This window comes from Nycticebus coucang, chromosome 7, assembly GCF_027406575.1.
Source record: "Nycticebus coucang isolate mNycCou1 chromosome 7, mNycCou1.pri, whole genome shotgun sequence".
In the NCBI taxonomy this organism is placed as follows: Eukaryota; Metazoa; Chordata; class Mammalia; order Primates; family Lorisidae; genus Nycticebus; species Nycticebus coucang.
Window position 1 is genome coordinate 119,326,292 of NC_069786.1, and position 16,899 is coordinate 119,343,190.

At 40.7% G+C, this 16,899-nt stretch overlaps 2 pseudogenes; both read left to right on the forward strand.

Annotated features, from left to right (window-relative positions):
- Positions 1–10,056: 10,056 nt before the first annotated feature.
- On the forward strand, positions 10,057–12,170 carry LOC128589779 (cytochrome c oxidase assembly factor 6 homolog; annotated as a pseudogene).
- A 2,758-nt stretch (positions 12,171–14,928) lies between these two features.
- Positions 14,929–15,444, forward strand: LOC128589780 (chromobox protein homolog 3-like; annotated as a pseudogene).
- Positions 15,445–16,899: the final 1,455 nt, after the last annotated feature.

Genomic DNA, 16,899 nt, shown 5'->3' on the forward strand with positions numbered 1-16,899 from the left:
GGCCACATTTGGGTCAAGGTTTAAGGAGCTGTCCCCGTAGTGTTCTGGGACCAGCTCTAGCATCTCTGCCTGCATCTTGAATTCCAAGTCAAAGGAAAGTGCTCCCACTTTAATAACTTCTCTCCTATCCTTCTTGTTCCACTTCACCATCCCCCGCCATCACTCGGCCACTCCGACGGACAGCCCAATGTTTCAGAGTGCCACCTCCACAGGTGTTCCCCTAATTCTTACCAACACCCAGTGGCCAGGCACTGCAGCTTTTCCAGGGTGTAGGCTGCTGCTTCTGGACACAGGTCCTGACCCTGGTCAGCCTGATGGGAAGGGGAGTGACAGGGGCATAGCTTAAGAAAGCCAAGTGTAACCTTCTAGCAGGAGTAAGGACAGTGGGAGTGACGTGGAGAAAGAGGGACGAGAATAGGAGAGCACATTAGTGTGGCTGCCAGCACAGGTGCTAGTCCCTCAGAGACCTTTCGAGGAGCCTTACAAGACACGACTCAGAAGTGTTCATTAGGGAGTGAGAGTGGGAAGCGTTGGCCCAGGGGCTCCTGCATTAATTAAACATAGGAATATGCTTACTTACCGTAGAGCCCCGGGAGAGGGGAGTGCTGTCTTTTTACCGCTCAGTTACAAAGCACTCAGCACTCAGTTGCAAAGAAAGCAGAGAATCTGTGAGTGACAGAAGTGAGGTAAGAACAACAGGATCACCAGGAGGAATAGCAACGTCTTTGAACAATATGAAAAGATAAATACTAATTACTAAAGCCGACAAAAATCTGAAAGGAAACTGGTAGAATTTAAAAAGAATTTAAAAGTTGAAACAGTAGAGGAAGAAAATGCAAAGAAAGGGTCAGTTTCTAATGTAGTTGTTTAAAAACTGAAAAGCTTTTAAGATCAGAGGTGTGTTGTCGTAAAATATTCTACATTTCAGGCAAATGTCTGGGAGTATTAAGTGTTTCTAACTAGCTAGTTGTTTGCTCTTTGAATAATACATTGCATTTGTGGAAATTTACAGTTGAAAAATTGCTCCCATGTGCATTATTTCATTTCACGTTCCAAAGGACCTTATTAGATTTATCCAACAAGTCTCCCATCCTCACTGCATATTTATGAAAACAGAGGCTTCTGCAGGCTGGGAAACCTTAGGCCAAGAGGTCTGGTAACAGATGTTAAGAAGAAGAAATTTGCCAATGAGATTTTTTTTTTTTTTTTGTAGAGACGGAGTCTCACTGTACCGCCCTCGGTAGAGTGCCGTGGCGTCACACGGCTCACAGCAACCTCTAACTCTTGGGCTTACGCGATTCTCTTGCCTCAGCCTCCCGAGCAGCTGGGACTACAGGCGCCCGCCACAATGCCCGGCTATTTTTTTGTTGTTGTTGTTGCAGTTTGGCCAGGGATGGGTTTGAACCCGCCACCCTCGGCATATGGGGCCGGCGCCCTACTCACTGAGCCACAGGCGCCGCCGCCAATGAGATTTTTAATCCAAAATCTAGGCACATACACTATGTTTATAATTTCAAATACTTGCGAGGAGTTTTTTAGGAAATAAGAAAATTTAAAGTAAGAAAAATAAGGCCAGGCACTGTGACTCATGCCTATGATCTTAACACGCTGGAAGACAGGGTGGGTTGCTTGAGCTCAGGAGTTTGAGACCAGCCTGAGCAAAACAAGACCCTGTCTCTAAAAATAGAAAAACTATCTGGGCGTTGTGATGGGCACCTGTAGTGCCAGCTACTTGGGAGGCTGAGGCAAGGGGTTCACTTAAGCCCAAGAGTTTGAGGTGCTGTGAGCTATGACACCATGGCACTCTACCCCAGAGCCACAGAGTAAGACTCTGTCTCAAAAAATAAAATATAAAATAAAGTAAAATAAAAATAAAGTAAGAAAAATATAATCCTGACTCTGAAAAATCTGTCCTGTACAGCACATTTTAAGATTTTCGTTTCTGCCATTTTCTACATTTGCCACAAGAGGGCTGACTACAAGACTTCATGCTTAATTTTGCCATTGTCAAAAAGAAGCTATTTTTACAATTTAAAATAAACATTAAAGTTCTCATTTCAATTTGGAAATTTGCCAGTCTTGGCATTTTCTGTCCTTGCTTTGAGTCGGTAATTAATTTACACATGTCTATTTTTCAGTCCTTCCATTAAATTGCCTTATCATGATTCGGTTCTCTTTCATATGAATTTTTTTTATCTTCTAGTTCCATACTTCAGGCTGAACAGCTACTAATCTATATTTGCATCATATTAAAGATACGTTTTTTACCTAATTGGGTGTAAATATATTAAATGAGTCATTTTCTATCTTTCAGCTAATTTTTTTTTGTTGTTGTTTGTTTGTTTGTTTTTTGTAGAGACAGAGTCTCACTGTACCGCCCTCGGGTAGAGTGCCGTGGCGTCACACGGCTCACAGCAACCTCTAACTCTTGGGCTTCAGCGATTCTCTTGCCTCAGCCTCCCTAGTAGCTGGGACTACAGGCGCCCGCCACAACGCCCGGCTATTTTTTTTTGTTGTTGCAGTTTGACCGGGGCTGGGTTTGAACCCGCCACCCTGGGCATGTGGGGCCGGCGCCCTACTCGCTGAGCCACAGGCGCCGCCCTTTCAGCTAATTTTTTATATAAAGAGGAACATCTTGTCTTTCTCAGGAAAATACTGAGAAGGTATAGAGCAGAGGGAAGGTTTTGTCAGTCATCTTGAACATCATATACACTTTCACTTTTCTCTTTCACATAAATTTGTAAGAAAGGGTATTTTTGTTCACTTTAAAAAAAAATTAGGGAAAGCAATCTTAGAAACAGGAAATTACTACACAGAAAGGTTTTGCGTGTTTCTATTCAGATAGGAACTTTTTAAATAATAATATTCTCTAGGTAAATTTGAAAGTAGGACATCCGATCTAAACTCTTATCGTGTGCACACTGTCCATTGATGTAGGGCTGGTGGTGCGGCGAGCCTCTGAAAGAACAGACTAAGGAACACGGCTGTTTCATAATGATCATCATTTTCGGATTTCCAGATTTCTCCAAGGGCTGAGTCACACACATCACAAGCTTCCTCTCCAATGTTGGCCAGGGCTACTTGTCACAGACCTGAGGTCTTGTTCTCAATCACTCTTCGTTATCCACCCTCACTCTCCTCTGCAACCTTTCTGTCAGCGGCAGAGAACTTGTAAGTTACACAGAGACAAGAGGAGTCCATCAACGTGGCCTCTAACCATGGCTACGATTAGTCAGGTCTTTAATTTAGGGCTAATTAAGTAGAGGCTAGTGACGTTTTAGAAACGGATCAAAATTATTATGGAAAATTGAGGAATCGTAACCAAATAACTGAGTAGAATTTTGAAAGTCAAATGAGTAAGGGAGGAACCATAGTCCAATGAAAGAATATAAACAAATGGAAAAAAAATAGATCACGTATATATTGTATATATGTGGCCATTTTTACCACACAGACATGCACATATATCACTGCATTGCAGAAGTATGTGATTTTTTTCAGGAGTTTCAAAACATTTTCTACTTTGTGTTTGGCCTCACAGGAGAAGTGCGGAGTATCTGCCTCTCTACCTGAAATACTGCACAACGGCAATCAATTGTCACTGAACACAATTTTTACTCATATTTACCATGGTCATGTTTTAGAGCACGACAGTTTCAAAGTACCAAAGTTATTCAAAAGTGAAACCTAAATATTTTAAAGAGACAATATTTTTTAAAGGAAATAAATTTATGGGATTCAATAAAATGAACAGTAACATCCACACTTCATCAATTTTAGGATGAACTCTTTCACATTTTGATATATCTGAAATTTACATGTATTTTGCCAAAATAACATCTGACAATTAAATCTTGTAGCCCCTTTTTGCACTTTTTCAGCATTCTTGCCACTGAAATAAAAACAATTATGTCTCAGGATTAATGCTTTCTTAAATTTGATGAAATGTGGCATTAGAACAGGCACCATAAATGTTAGGGACAAGATGAGCTCCTAAAACAGTGCCTCATACCCAGGTGGTGTTTGTGGGCAGTTGGATGAGGTCCAATTAAAAGTTTCGATCTACCTCTTACCCTGCAGCTGTACTCCCAGACAGTCATGATTCACTCAGTTGCACCAAGTTTAACACACACGGTGACTATGGCTGCCGATTGTGAAAACCGGGTTTTCAGTGGCTTTTGTTCTACTGTGTGAACGAAAATAGGCGTAGTATGGGTTGACAAAGGGCAAAAAAAATGCCAACTTACATCATCTAAGTCTAAGTTACTTATTCATTTCAATTACCTTTGGCCTTGTCATGAAATCTAACTCAAGAAAGCAAACATGAGAAATTGTCTAGGTCAGGGAGTACTGACCTCAACTGTGGACATTTTGGACTATAAAATCATGTTATAGGGGGAATAGGGATTTCCCTGTGATCATAGGATGTTTGATAGCATCCCTGGCCTCTACCCACCAGGTGCCAGTAGCACCATCTCCCACCTCCACTACCTGCCAATTTCGACACCAAAAATATCTCCAGACATTGTCAAATATTCCTGGAGGATAAATTGGCCCTTATGTTGAGAACCACTGTTCTAGGTCTTTTCCCATTCTACGGTACATCCAAAAACTCAGATAAGAGATACAAATAAATTAACACCAAAAAAAGCATAATTCGTGAAACCTCCCTTGAAAATGGTAATCTGAAGCTTCAAAGATACTTCAAGTGTTCAAGGTAACTAAATTTTCAGTAGACACAAAACTAGAAAAAAATATACATAGCATTCACTATAGAATACTTAACTATACTGTGGTTAAAACTATGAAAAACAAATTGCTATGGCAGTGCCTGTGGCTCAGTGAGTAGAGCACCGGCCCCATATACTGAGGGTGGCAGGTTCAAGCCCAGCCTCGGCCAAACTGTAACCAAAAAATGGCTGGGTGTTGTGGCAGGCACCTGTCGTCCCAGCTACTTGGGAGGCTGAGGCAAGAGAACCGCCTAAGCCCAGGAGTTGGAGGATGCTGTGAGCTGTGTGACACCATGGCACTCTACCGAGGGCAATAAAGTGAGACTCTGTCTCTAAAAAAAAAAAAAAAAAGAAAGAAAAACAAATTGCTAAGATGAGCAAACTGGTTCAAGGAAACGAAATTTATGTTGAGAAATACATTTTATATTTATCTCCCAATTCTTTTTTTCTGCAAACTTTTTGGCATTCCCTCACATATGTGGCCCAAAGAAAATCTGAAAAACTAAAGTGGTTGATTTATTCAGCTGATGTAATTGTGTTTTTCTATTACAATTGTTATTATAATAACAATTATTATAATTTCATTTTTCCTGACTATGGTTGTGTGACGGTAACTAATAAAGAGAGACTGATATGAAAGAATGAGAATGGTTAAATTCCACTGGATAATATCTAGCATTTTCTAAGTGATTACTAAGTGCCAGGTACATGGCCATATGCTTTGAAGGTACTGATCCATTTAATATTTACAACATGCCTGAGAGACAGACACCAGTTCCATAAAGAAAATTTAATTTGCTTAAGATTAATAGTCTGTAAGCAGCAGAGCCCCGAATCAAGCTCTGGAACACTGGACTTCACCTCACCATGGCAATGTTCAGAAACCATGCTCGCTTGACTGGGATGAATCCTCTATTTTAATTCTACGCCCCCACTCGACCGGTCTACTCATAGCTGCTACCCCATCCCTTGCATTTCTATTTCTCTGCCTTCGCTCACACTGTTTCCCTAGTGGAAAATTTTCTTCCTTCTATTTCTTTCCTTTTTTCTAAACTATATCCCTCCTTTGATGTTTAGCTTTACGTCCATTTCCTCCATGAAATGTTCCAGGATTATTCCAGCCATAGTGATTCCTCCTCTCTCTGCTCGCTTTTTATTATACACCATATAAGATAACTGTTACATGAGATTTCAATGTATAACTACTGATAACAATACATAATCTGCATATGGTCTTTAACAAAGAGATTTATACATGTTACCTCATTTTAATCTTACCACAAACCTGCTTTTTATTATAGCCATATTACAGATAAGGAGCCCAACAGAGTTAACTGGATCATTCAAGGGGGTAAGTGGCAAATGGTACATCTGAACTTAAATTTAAGTCTTGTATTAATAATTCTAAACCCCATGTTCTCTCTAATAAATGGGCCTTGCAGCCTGGCTGTTATAAGTATGTATAAGGCTGCCTCATCAGCAAAATTGCAATTTTCTTAAGTTCTTTCACTTTCTTCCCTCTTGCCCTGATGCCTAGTAAGTACTTAGAATAGTTAACTATTGGGTGACCTTTGCTTCCTGAACTTCAGAGCATAGATCAGTAATATGACAACTAATGTTTAGTAATCTGTGTGTGACATGAACAGAGATTGCAAATGAAGAAACTGATGGACAGATTAAGGGATTAGGAAAATTGTCCTGTCAGCTGAAACTCCAGGCTACCTATGTTTGGATTTCTGTTTGAACTTGGTTGATAATAGACCCTCAGTAAATGTTAGTTAGCATCCAAAACTAATGAATGACTCCTTGTCAGATAATGTCACATGTATTTTTTCCTCAGTTCTAAAAAAAAGGAAAGGACTATGAGAAATTATATTTTATTTCCATTCAAGGAAGAAGAAACTTAGTTTAGAGAGAATAAGTAACAAGCAGAAGGATGAAGCAGCTTTCAGCCCAGCAGCTAACTCCTCACTTTTCACTGCCCTTCACCAAAGAAAGCCAACAAATATCTTTAAGACTAGTTTTCATAAGAGTCTATGTACATACACATTTGTACTCAAGTTTCCAAAACAGGTCTAATTTCTATAATCTCAAATAAGTGATGTCATGATGATGACAGCATTTTAAAAGTTCCCAAGCAGAAAAAATCGCCACAAGACAAATGTCCGATTACCTGTTTCCCTTGGTTGAAGGCTCATGATCGCCAGCCCATCAAAGAACATGCTAATCTTGGTACACACGTATTACCCTAACAGGAATTGGGGTGGATCCCGGAGGCCTGCTGTGGGATAGAATGAAGTTCATTTCCCTCCCCCAGTTTGCCCGTCCTGGCTGCACATGTGACATGTGGATAGGGTTAAACCACCACTTTAAAACCACATTGCAAGTATTTTCTCATTCTTTCATTTTTAGGGTAATATAGACCTTGAAAGTGTTCTGTGGAAGGCTGACACCACAGCATCCATTTTGTAGGCCAAGCACCATTTCCTATACTAACAGACTTAAGTTTCTATTTCCCTGCAAACACTAGGCCTCTTCTTGTAAATCACATGAGCAAAACTTGGAAACTCGCCGGTGGGAATTTTCCGCTGCGGCCGGGTTGCTTGGATACCCGGTGACGCAAACTTCCTCTTTCACCTACCCTTTTATACCCTGAAAGAACATTGTAATAAACGAGACTTGATCAGACTCCTGTCTTGTCTTCATTCTTCGCGCCTCTTGCCCCTTCCCATTCTCACCCCCTCCTCCAGGTATCCCTGTCGACTGACCCACGGGCCGGGTCAGTGTTCTTTAATCTGTAAGTTTAGTTCAAGAACACGCCCATAAGAGTGTGGCCCAGGTTCACCATTTCCCATCCAGACATCATCCCTGACCAAGGAGATCACGGCTAGAATTCTTCTGCCTCATTACCAAGCCCACTGGAGGAATTGGGCTGAAATTTTCTATCAATAATTCCACCTCAGAGTATTCTTTTCAGCCTCTTTACATAGAAATAATATAGAAATACCAAAAATATATGGTTAATTCAAAGACTGATAGAGAATAATTCTTCTTTCATCAGTAATCACAAACCCCTTGACATTGGTGAACTCATCAACTAGTCAGTTACTATATTTGAGAAATTTTTAGAACAGTTTGTTGAAGTGAATCAGCTTCGAAATAGTAATTAATCTCGAAACCTGTGAAGTTGCCAGAAATTAATTTTAATGTAATTCCATTGTATAAGATCAGATCAAAATCCCACATGCTTATTTTCCTTAATAGCAATTCTGTCTCTGTCTCTTAGACAATGTTGTTCACTTAGTCTCCCTATACCTCAGATTTTTTACATTCATTAATTAACAATATATTTATTGAGTCACCTATTTACCAGACCCTATAGTCTGAGATCTAAGGATAGAACAGCAAAGAAATGGATAAAAAAAAAAAAAAAAAAAAAAACCTTGCCTCAGAGAGCTTACATTCAAGCAGAAAGAAAAATTCAACTGGGCGGCACCCGTAGCTCAGTGAGTAGGGCGCTGGCTACATACACAATGCCTGGTTCGAACCCAGCCTGGGCCTGCTAAACAATGACAACTGCAACCAAAACACAGCCAGGCGTCGTGGTGGGTGCCTATAATCCCAGCTACTTGGGAGGCTGAGGCAAGAGAATCGCTTAAGCCCAAGAATTTGAGGTTGCTGTGAGCTGTGACACCAAGCATTCTACAGAAGGCGACATAGTGAGACTCTCTCTCAAAAAAAAAAAGTTCAATGAACAAATGCATAGGTAAAATATACGATATATCAGGTAGTAATGAATTTTATGAAAAATAAAACAGAAAAGACAGGATACCAGGATTTCAAAGGACATGAAAAGTACCATGGCTTGGATAAGGTTTGTTCATCTCCATCAAAACCCACATTGAATTTGATCCCCAAATGTAGTGGTTTGGGGCAGTGGGATCTAATAGGAGGTCATGGGGGTGGGTCTCTCATGAATGGCTTGGTGCTGTTCCAGCCATAGTGAATTTTTGCTCTGGGGAGACTGGATTAATTCTTGCAGGAACAGATGAGTTCATTTCTTGTGGGAATAGATTAGTTGCCCTTGTAGCAAGTTGTTATAAAGCGAATTGCATCCTCTTCTTTGGTTTTTCCTGCACGTGTCCACCCTTTGATCTTCCCCATTACGTTTTGACCTAGCACTGGCCCTCACCAAAAGCTAGGAGTAGGTGCCAGAACCATGCTTCTTTTATTCCTCAGCTTGCAGAGCTAACTAAATCTTTCTTTTCTACAAAAGGTTACCTGGCCTCAGATATTCTGTTGTATGTGTAACAATACAAAACAGATTAAGACAGAAGGGACTGCAGTTTTAAAGAGAACTGTCAAATGTCCCTACAAAAGTGGTATTTGGGCAAAGTAGTGAGGGAGTGAGACGTGGATGGGGGGCGGAGTATTTCAGGTAGAAGAAAAAGAAATACAAAGGCCTCAAGGTCTAAGGATGCCTGGAGCATTTCAGGAATATCAAGGAGGCCAGTAGAGCTGGGGTAGATTGAGCAAAGGGGAGGAACAGGAGGCCAGAGCATATTGGGCCTTTTAGGTTATTGTGAGGACAGTAGCTTGAATTTACAGCATTGTTTTCAGCAGGGTGGCGTAATCTGACTTGCATCTTAAAAGGATTATGCAAGCTTCTGTGTGTTAATTAGGTTGCAAGAGATCATAAACCCAACTATTGTATTTACTCTTCAAAGAACAACAAGTAGGAGACTATTGCAGTAATCCAGGCAAAAAACAAATGCAGCTTGGATTCAACTAAGACTGGTGATGTTGTTGGACTCTGGATACACGTATATTCCTGAGACAAAGTCAACAGAATTTCATGGGATGTGACAGAAGACAAGAGTGATTCCAAGATTTTGGCTTAAGGACACAGAAGGACGGAGTGAGGAAGGCAGAGGGAGAGGGATGTTTGCTGGGCAAGGGTATCAGGGAAGATGCTGTGGAAGCCAGGAGTTCACGGGGGCTGCGGTGCGGTGAGCGGGAGTCAGACCTCCGAGTTAGACGGGGAGTAAACAGGTCTGAGCTTCTGGGTGCAGCACAGAAGTGAGACCCTAAAGGGCTGAACCTGGAAAATGAGACAGCCTAATCGATGATAAGAAACCAGGGAAAGAGGCTGAGGAAGAGCTGCCAGTGACGTGGGACCCCCGCGAGGGCTGATAAACCAGAGGCCAAGCGCAGCGAGCGAGCCGCTGGGGAGTCTCGCGAGATGAGAACTTCACACCGACCCGCTGCACAGCAGCGCGGAGGCCTCTGATGACGGTGATGACAATCTTTTCCTCTAAAGAGAACCATGGGGGTGGGCTGGGGGGTTGAAACTAAGAGTACAGATGAGTCTATCAGCAGGGATCAGGGGAAATTGTCTGCAGCTGGCAAAGCAGGTGATCTCAAGACAGACTTCCTATAAATCAGTTCTATTGAGGTCTAACCTATATATATACAAGTCCACCAATTCCACCTGTACAGTTCAATGGGTTTTGACAAACGTGTACACCTGTGTGAGCACCGCCACACCAAGATAAAGAACACTGTCATTACCTCAAAAACCTTTGTGACCTTTCCAGTTAATCAGCCTCTCACCCTCAGAACCCAGGGAACACCTGATCTGCTTTCTGTCCCTTAGACTAGAGGTGGCTTCTCGGAGTTTCACATAAATAGAATCATGTAATCTTTTGCATCTAGTCTATTTTGTGTTTCTGAGAATTATTCGTGTTGATGTATGTATCGATCAGTGTTTTCCTTCTATTGCTGAGCAGTATTCCATTGTATACATATAACATAGTGTATTATCCATTCACCTTGTGATGAACATTTGAGTTGTTTTCCGGTTTGTGCTTTTATGAATACAGCTGTCATAAACATTCGTATCTAAGTCTTTTGTGGATATTTGTTTTCCTTGAGCAGTGGGGGAGGATTGGGTTAAGATCAAAGAAATTTAGGAGTTACAATGTGAATTGGAGTGATGATGAGATTTTGAATTTGCCATAATATCTTGGTCCTGGGTTAATACATCTCCTTGAAAAAATGAATATCATTTTTCTATGGTCATCTATTCAGTGCTCCACTCTAGGGAAATGTCATGAAGATATTACTTTTGCCTTCAAGTAGCATATAGTCTAGTGAGAAAAAAAAATGAAAATAAACCAGATGACAGCTTGCCCCTTAACAGTTTGGGAAGTAAACTCAACAGATTCTTTGTCCATGGAGACAAAAAATGTCGGCTCAAACAATGTTTATGTGTAATAATATGAGCTATGTCATGTTAAAGAATGAATGTATCAATGTTAAAGAAAAACCAGATACGCATGTGATACCTTCTAACCCTGAAAGACTATTACCACCCTCATTGTGAACTTAAACACCAGGCTGTAGGGGCATTACTCACCACGGGAGCCTCCCTGTGTGTGGCTCTGGTGACCAACGACCAGTGTGCAATTGGGGCAGCTTAGCACGTGCTATTTCCAGTTCTGCCTGACTCACCTTACACACAATCTTTGTAATCTTTTGCATCTAGTTTATTTTGTGTTTATCTGTGATAACTCTTCTGACTTTCTGTACCACAATCTCTCTCTTTGTAAAATATGAATAACAACATCTGAGTGAGATTAACGAAGCATCATGGAACATGCTATATTTCTTGACTGCAAAGTAAAGTGTGCAAAAAGGGACACCAGAATATTAACATGAGAACATGAGTTTCTCTGTGTTGTCCAAATTTTGACTATCAAAAATTCAGGAAACCTCGTGTCTTTCAAACTGCCTGGTATAGATCGGCCAAAGCATACTCAGAAAGAGAAAAGCAGTCCCTGACTTCTGGGAGCTTGCCTGGAACTTTTGAGGTGGACATGGTGTGGTCACGAGCTGGCCCGGTACTCACTGGGGGGCCATAGTGTCTCTTGCTGGACATTATCCATCTCATGGAACATCGACATCAGATACGGTTTACTCTGAGGCCATGATAAAGTAAGACAAACAAGACCATTTAATAATTTTATCTAGGAAAAAATAAAATGTGGTCATTGTGGCAGCGCCAGGACCCAGCACTGCACTACCCTCTAGTTGTTGGGCTGCGTGACCCTTGCCCCCCTCAGTACCGAAGGTGAGCCAGACCTGGGCTGAAGAAGAGGTCAGCTTGCTGCTTGACACCCCCCGTAGGACTGGCAGCCCCATCCGTGAAGGAAAAGCAGGTTTGTTGGGGAGCCTGAGATGAGTACTGGGAGTGTTCAGATGAGAACACAGAGGATGGTTCTCAATAGGAGAAGTTAAGACCATTCGAATCAAGTTGTCCCCAACAGTGTATAACATATTTTGATTAAAAAAAAAGAGAGAGAGAGAGACTACTTAGAATTCAAAGAAGAATTTCAAGCAGGAAAATTCCAGCCTTCAAAAACAACTGCAAAATCCTAGGCTGTTCCTGAACTTTTCAAAATGGTTGAAACTACGCTTTCCGGACATTGAAAAAGCTGTACAGTCTATGGAGCCACGAATCATGGTAAACATCAGTGCTTGTTTCCTGTATACAACATTTAATAACAAAAATGATCAAGGAACAGAAGATCCATGAAGGATTGAAATAAAATGGTATTAGATATACTTTAAGAAATCTACTTTCAAGAAAAAGACTAAACCCTATTATAAACATTAAAAAAAATGTGGTCATTGTGCAATCCACAGAGTAGTAACCATCCTCGTCTCTCCTGGCTAGTATGACGGACAGCCGCTTCTTAGTTTTATCCTTACTCTAGACTCTTCTCCCCATAGACAAGACTTACTAAGAAACTTAATTACCGAACTATCCCTGCAGTGTCTCTGACTGCAGCTACTCTAGGACAAACCCCTGCTCTCTTACACTGTCCCCAAAAGTACCCAACCAAAGTCCAGACCCTATAATCAGCAGTCGTCTCTAACCTGCTCTTGCTGAGGTGTCCCACAATCTCCATGGTGTATTTTCTTCCTTGTTACGATGAGGAATCAACTCACCTTGTCTAACTACAAGTGTGTCCCTGGTGGTCTCTGACTAGAGGGCATTGACAATAGGTTCATGCTAGAATTCTAAGGAAAGAAAAGGGAAGCAGAGCTTAAGATGTTGTACTTCACAGAAGCATTTACATTCCACAGAATTATCCCTAGAGCTTACAAAACCTTCATGAGTCAAGGAACTGGTTCCCTGCCGCCATAATGTAATGCCCTGTACAGGGTGTGGTAGAGGTGGCAATTCTGGGACCGAGGATACCAAACAGCTCCTTCACTGGTTCTTGCCTTTCCACTCCTGGCCAGTCACAGACACAGTCCTGTCCAGGCTCCCAGTCAGCCAGCTCTGACCAGGGCAGCGATTAACACCAGTGCGTGGAGTCAGGAATTCATCTTCCACTGTTGCCTGGAGTCTAATGAACCCTGAACACCAGGCTGCAGCCCTGTTCTCTAACTAGCCTTCAGCCTCAATTTCCTGCTTAGCATGCCAGCCCCCTCACTACTGGGTCTGGAGCTTTGCCTAGAACTGTCATAGCCTGGTTGGCAAGCACCCAACACCTTGCTGTGTCCCTGCCCTCATGCCTCCCCTGGAGGTTATAGCCTGCTCCCTATTTTCCCAACTGCTGGAAGGATTACCAATTTAAATTTGGTCTCCAGGGCCATGACTTGGTGACATTTCTGGCACTGCATCTTGTACCATTGGTTCTGGAATGGGGCCCTTGGCTGAAAAAGCTCCCTAGTCTATTCCCATCTGGTACTAGGGTTCTTCAACACTTCCTCTTGGCCAGCACCCGCACCCCTGACAGATGAGCCCACCCAAGTTACAACCACCCCAGCTCACTAGATACATTTTATTTATGTGCAGCTGGACACCTTTCCTGGCCATCACCCAACAGAGAAAGTTGCTATAAGAGGCAGCCTGCTGAGTCTTCAGGGCTTCCAGACATAATCTCAGATTTAGGAAAGCAACAGGCTACAGGAGGAGGTTGCCTCCTACCATGCCAAGGATCGCACAGCAATGGCTAGAGCCCTTATTCTGTGTGCCTAAATCGCTTTCTGGGAGCAAATAAATACAATGTCAAAACACCCTCTGACTTGAAGTATTTGATCCTACTTAAGCATTTAGTACTTACTAGCTCTAATAAGTTTTCAGTAAATATTTTCTCAATTAGTAAGTAGGTTTGACAAAGAAGAAAATTGAGGTGCAGTTTCTACAGCTATTCATCAGGGTCATGCAGGTAGGTCACCTGAGAGTTGAGACTAGAGGTAAACTTTCTGAGCTCCAATCCAGAATTCTTCATACTAGATCGAAATCTTAATGAAATAAATACTTGTTAGTTCATACTAGCACAAACTTTGAAACCAATTTTTTACTGGACTTTTATTTCTAAAATTATTGAAGTTTTACTAGTTTCTGGAAACTAATACTGGCTACAGACACTTGGTCAAGAAATACTCTGTAAGTATGCCTGGATTCTGTGGCAAAATTGAGATAGGAACACATCTATTATCAAGAATTTATAAGCATTTTTGTCATACAAAATAATATTTAAATAGGCAGACCCACAACCCGGAGCAGCTTGAAGGTGGTGAATAATAGCTCTTCAAGTCTGCAATAAAAAATGGCCTCCATCTTTTCATGGCTGCATAATATTCCATGGTATACATATACCTGGAGGTAGAACCTACCTTCTTAGTAAAGGATCTCAAGAATGGAAGAAAAAGTATCCAATGTACTCAGTATTATTATAAAAACCAATATATAATTTACCCACGCTTCCATACAAATGATAAAACACAACTCTAGCCCAGAATGAAGGAGGGAAGAGGAGGGGAAGGGAAAGGCGGGAGGCCCGGTGGAGGGAAGGTATTGGTGGGAACTCACCTACTCATAATACAAGGGTACGTGTCAAATCTATTAAGAGTAGAGTATAAATGTCTTAACACAACAAATAGTTAAGTGAGGTGAAGGCTATGTTAATCAGTTTAAAGTAAGCATTCCAAATTGTATATAAAAGCAGCACATTGTACCCCACAAATCAGCTGTTCTCAACCTGTGGGTCACGACCTACAGGAACTGTATTAAAGGGCCACGGCATTAGGAAGGTTGAGAACCACTGCCATAAATGTGTTAATGTACACAGTTATGATTTAATTTTAAAAAATGGTCTCCAGTAAAACTACATTGGAAAAAATGGGAAAGAAGCAGACTGGAAAGAGTAAAAAGGTTGAAGAGGCAGAGCCTGAAGAATTTCTGGTGGAAAAATTTCTGGATCAACAAGTAATAAATGGGAAGGTGGAGTATTTCCTGGAGTGGAAGGGATTTACAGATGCTGACAATACCTGGGAACCAGAAGAAAATTTAGATTGTCCAGAGCTCATTAAAGCATTTCTTAATTCTCAAAAAACTGGTAAAGAAAAAGGTAGAAAAAGAGAATCTTTATCTGACAATGAATTGGATGATAGCAAATCAAAGAAGAAAAGAGATGCTTCTGACGACCAAGAGGCTCTGCCAGAGGTCTTGATCCCGAAAGGGTAACTGGTGCCCCAGACAGCAGTAGGGAGTTAATACTTCTTATGAAATGGAAAGATTCAGATGAGGGATATGGTGCTAGCAAAAGAGGCACATATGAAGTGTCCTTAAATTGTTACTGCTTTTTATGAAGAGAGACTAACTTGGCATTCTTGTCTGGAAGATGAAGCTTGTTAATTGTTTACATTTCTTACATATATATATATTTATATAATTTGGTTCTTGGTTTTTGATTGACGCGTGGTGTGAAGAAGTAACTACATTCTAATAAATCAAGTTTGATATGTTCATTTTGAAAGTATTACTAGGAAATGCATGGGGGGGGTTGCATCGATAGCACGGTTTACTTTGAACAAATAAATAAAAGCTTTCTCTAGTTGCTTCCTTTATCAGAAAAGAACATTTGATGCCATGGTATATTATTTCCTCTGCGTTAGAGAACAGCTTTTCTAAATGCTAAAGGAAATTTCCATAGCCATTATTCAATCAGAACTTGTGTTTAACTCTTTGCCTAAGGACCATTCTGGGTGTTTTTTTCTTAATTTGTTCTGTATGTGTATATGTAACATGCATATGTAAGTGATTTTCTTTGTTTTTAAACATTTACCAAAACAAAAATCACAGGTAAGCCTAGGTGTCTGCAATACCATCATTCTGAGCAATGTAAGAATAGAACATTTTCCTGAAGCCATAATGTTTCAAATTAAATAGTTGATTCTTAATGCAACAATTTAAATGGATAATTTAAAGGCAGCCATGCCAGAATCTGTATCTATATATCTATATATAGTCATATAAATGCAAAATTGTGTTTACAAAATTTCTAAAAGGTAAAGCTTTATCATTACCAATAACCTCCCCACCCAGAGGAGGAAATTAGACAAATCCTGATGTGTTGATGAGATAAACAAGTAAGACTTAGTTAATGGTCATTAAAGATTGCTCTAGGAAACCATTTCTAGGCTTGGCTTATAGAAACCTTCTCGGATGGTTAAGCCATGTGGACAGTTTCAGACCTGTTGACATAGATGTGTGAAAAAACTTTGTAATCTAAACTATTGATCTGCATGTTTTTTCTTTACCCCAACTCATTCCTTACATGTAGACTCAAACTTTTCAGTATTTGGGTTACTGGTTGATCAGAAGCCATTAAAAAAAAAAAAAAAAAAACTTTCCTAATAATCAGAATGTTATCCAACTGTATATTGTTTACTTTATTGGAAATAAAGGCAAACAGTGGTGAATAGTTTTATATTCCTTTTTTTAAAAGAATATTTAAATAATATTATAAAACTTGTGGCTTTTTCATGTCCTTGAACCACATGTTTCAAGGGTAAAGTAGAAAGAGGGGTATGGGGGAAAATGGGAAGGGAAGGGCACAGAAAGGAGATTGGAAGCCAAAGAAACACCTTTTCAATTCTGCTGGAACTAACCCTGTCCATTCTGGCCCCCACTGCGGCTGCAGAAAAGGAGGCTTGCAGGGGTCCTCAAAATGCAGCCTGCAGGCCACATGAGGTGGTGTGATTGTATTTGTTCCCGTTATGTTTTTTTTTAATTTTTTTATTTTTAATTTCAGCTTTCTTGTTCATCATTCTTCTTCTTTTGAAGTACTCTTTTTGTTGTTGTTGTTCA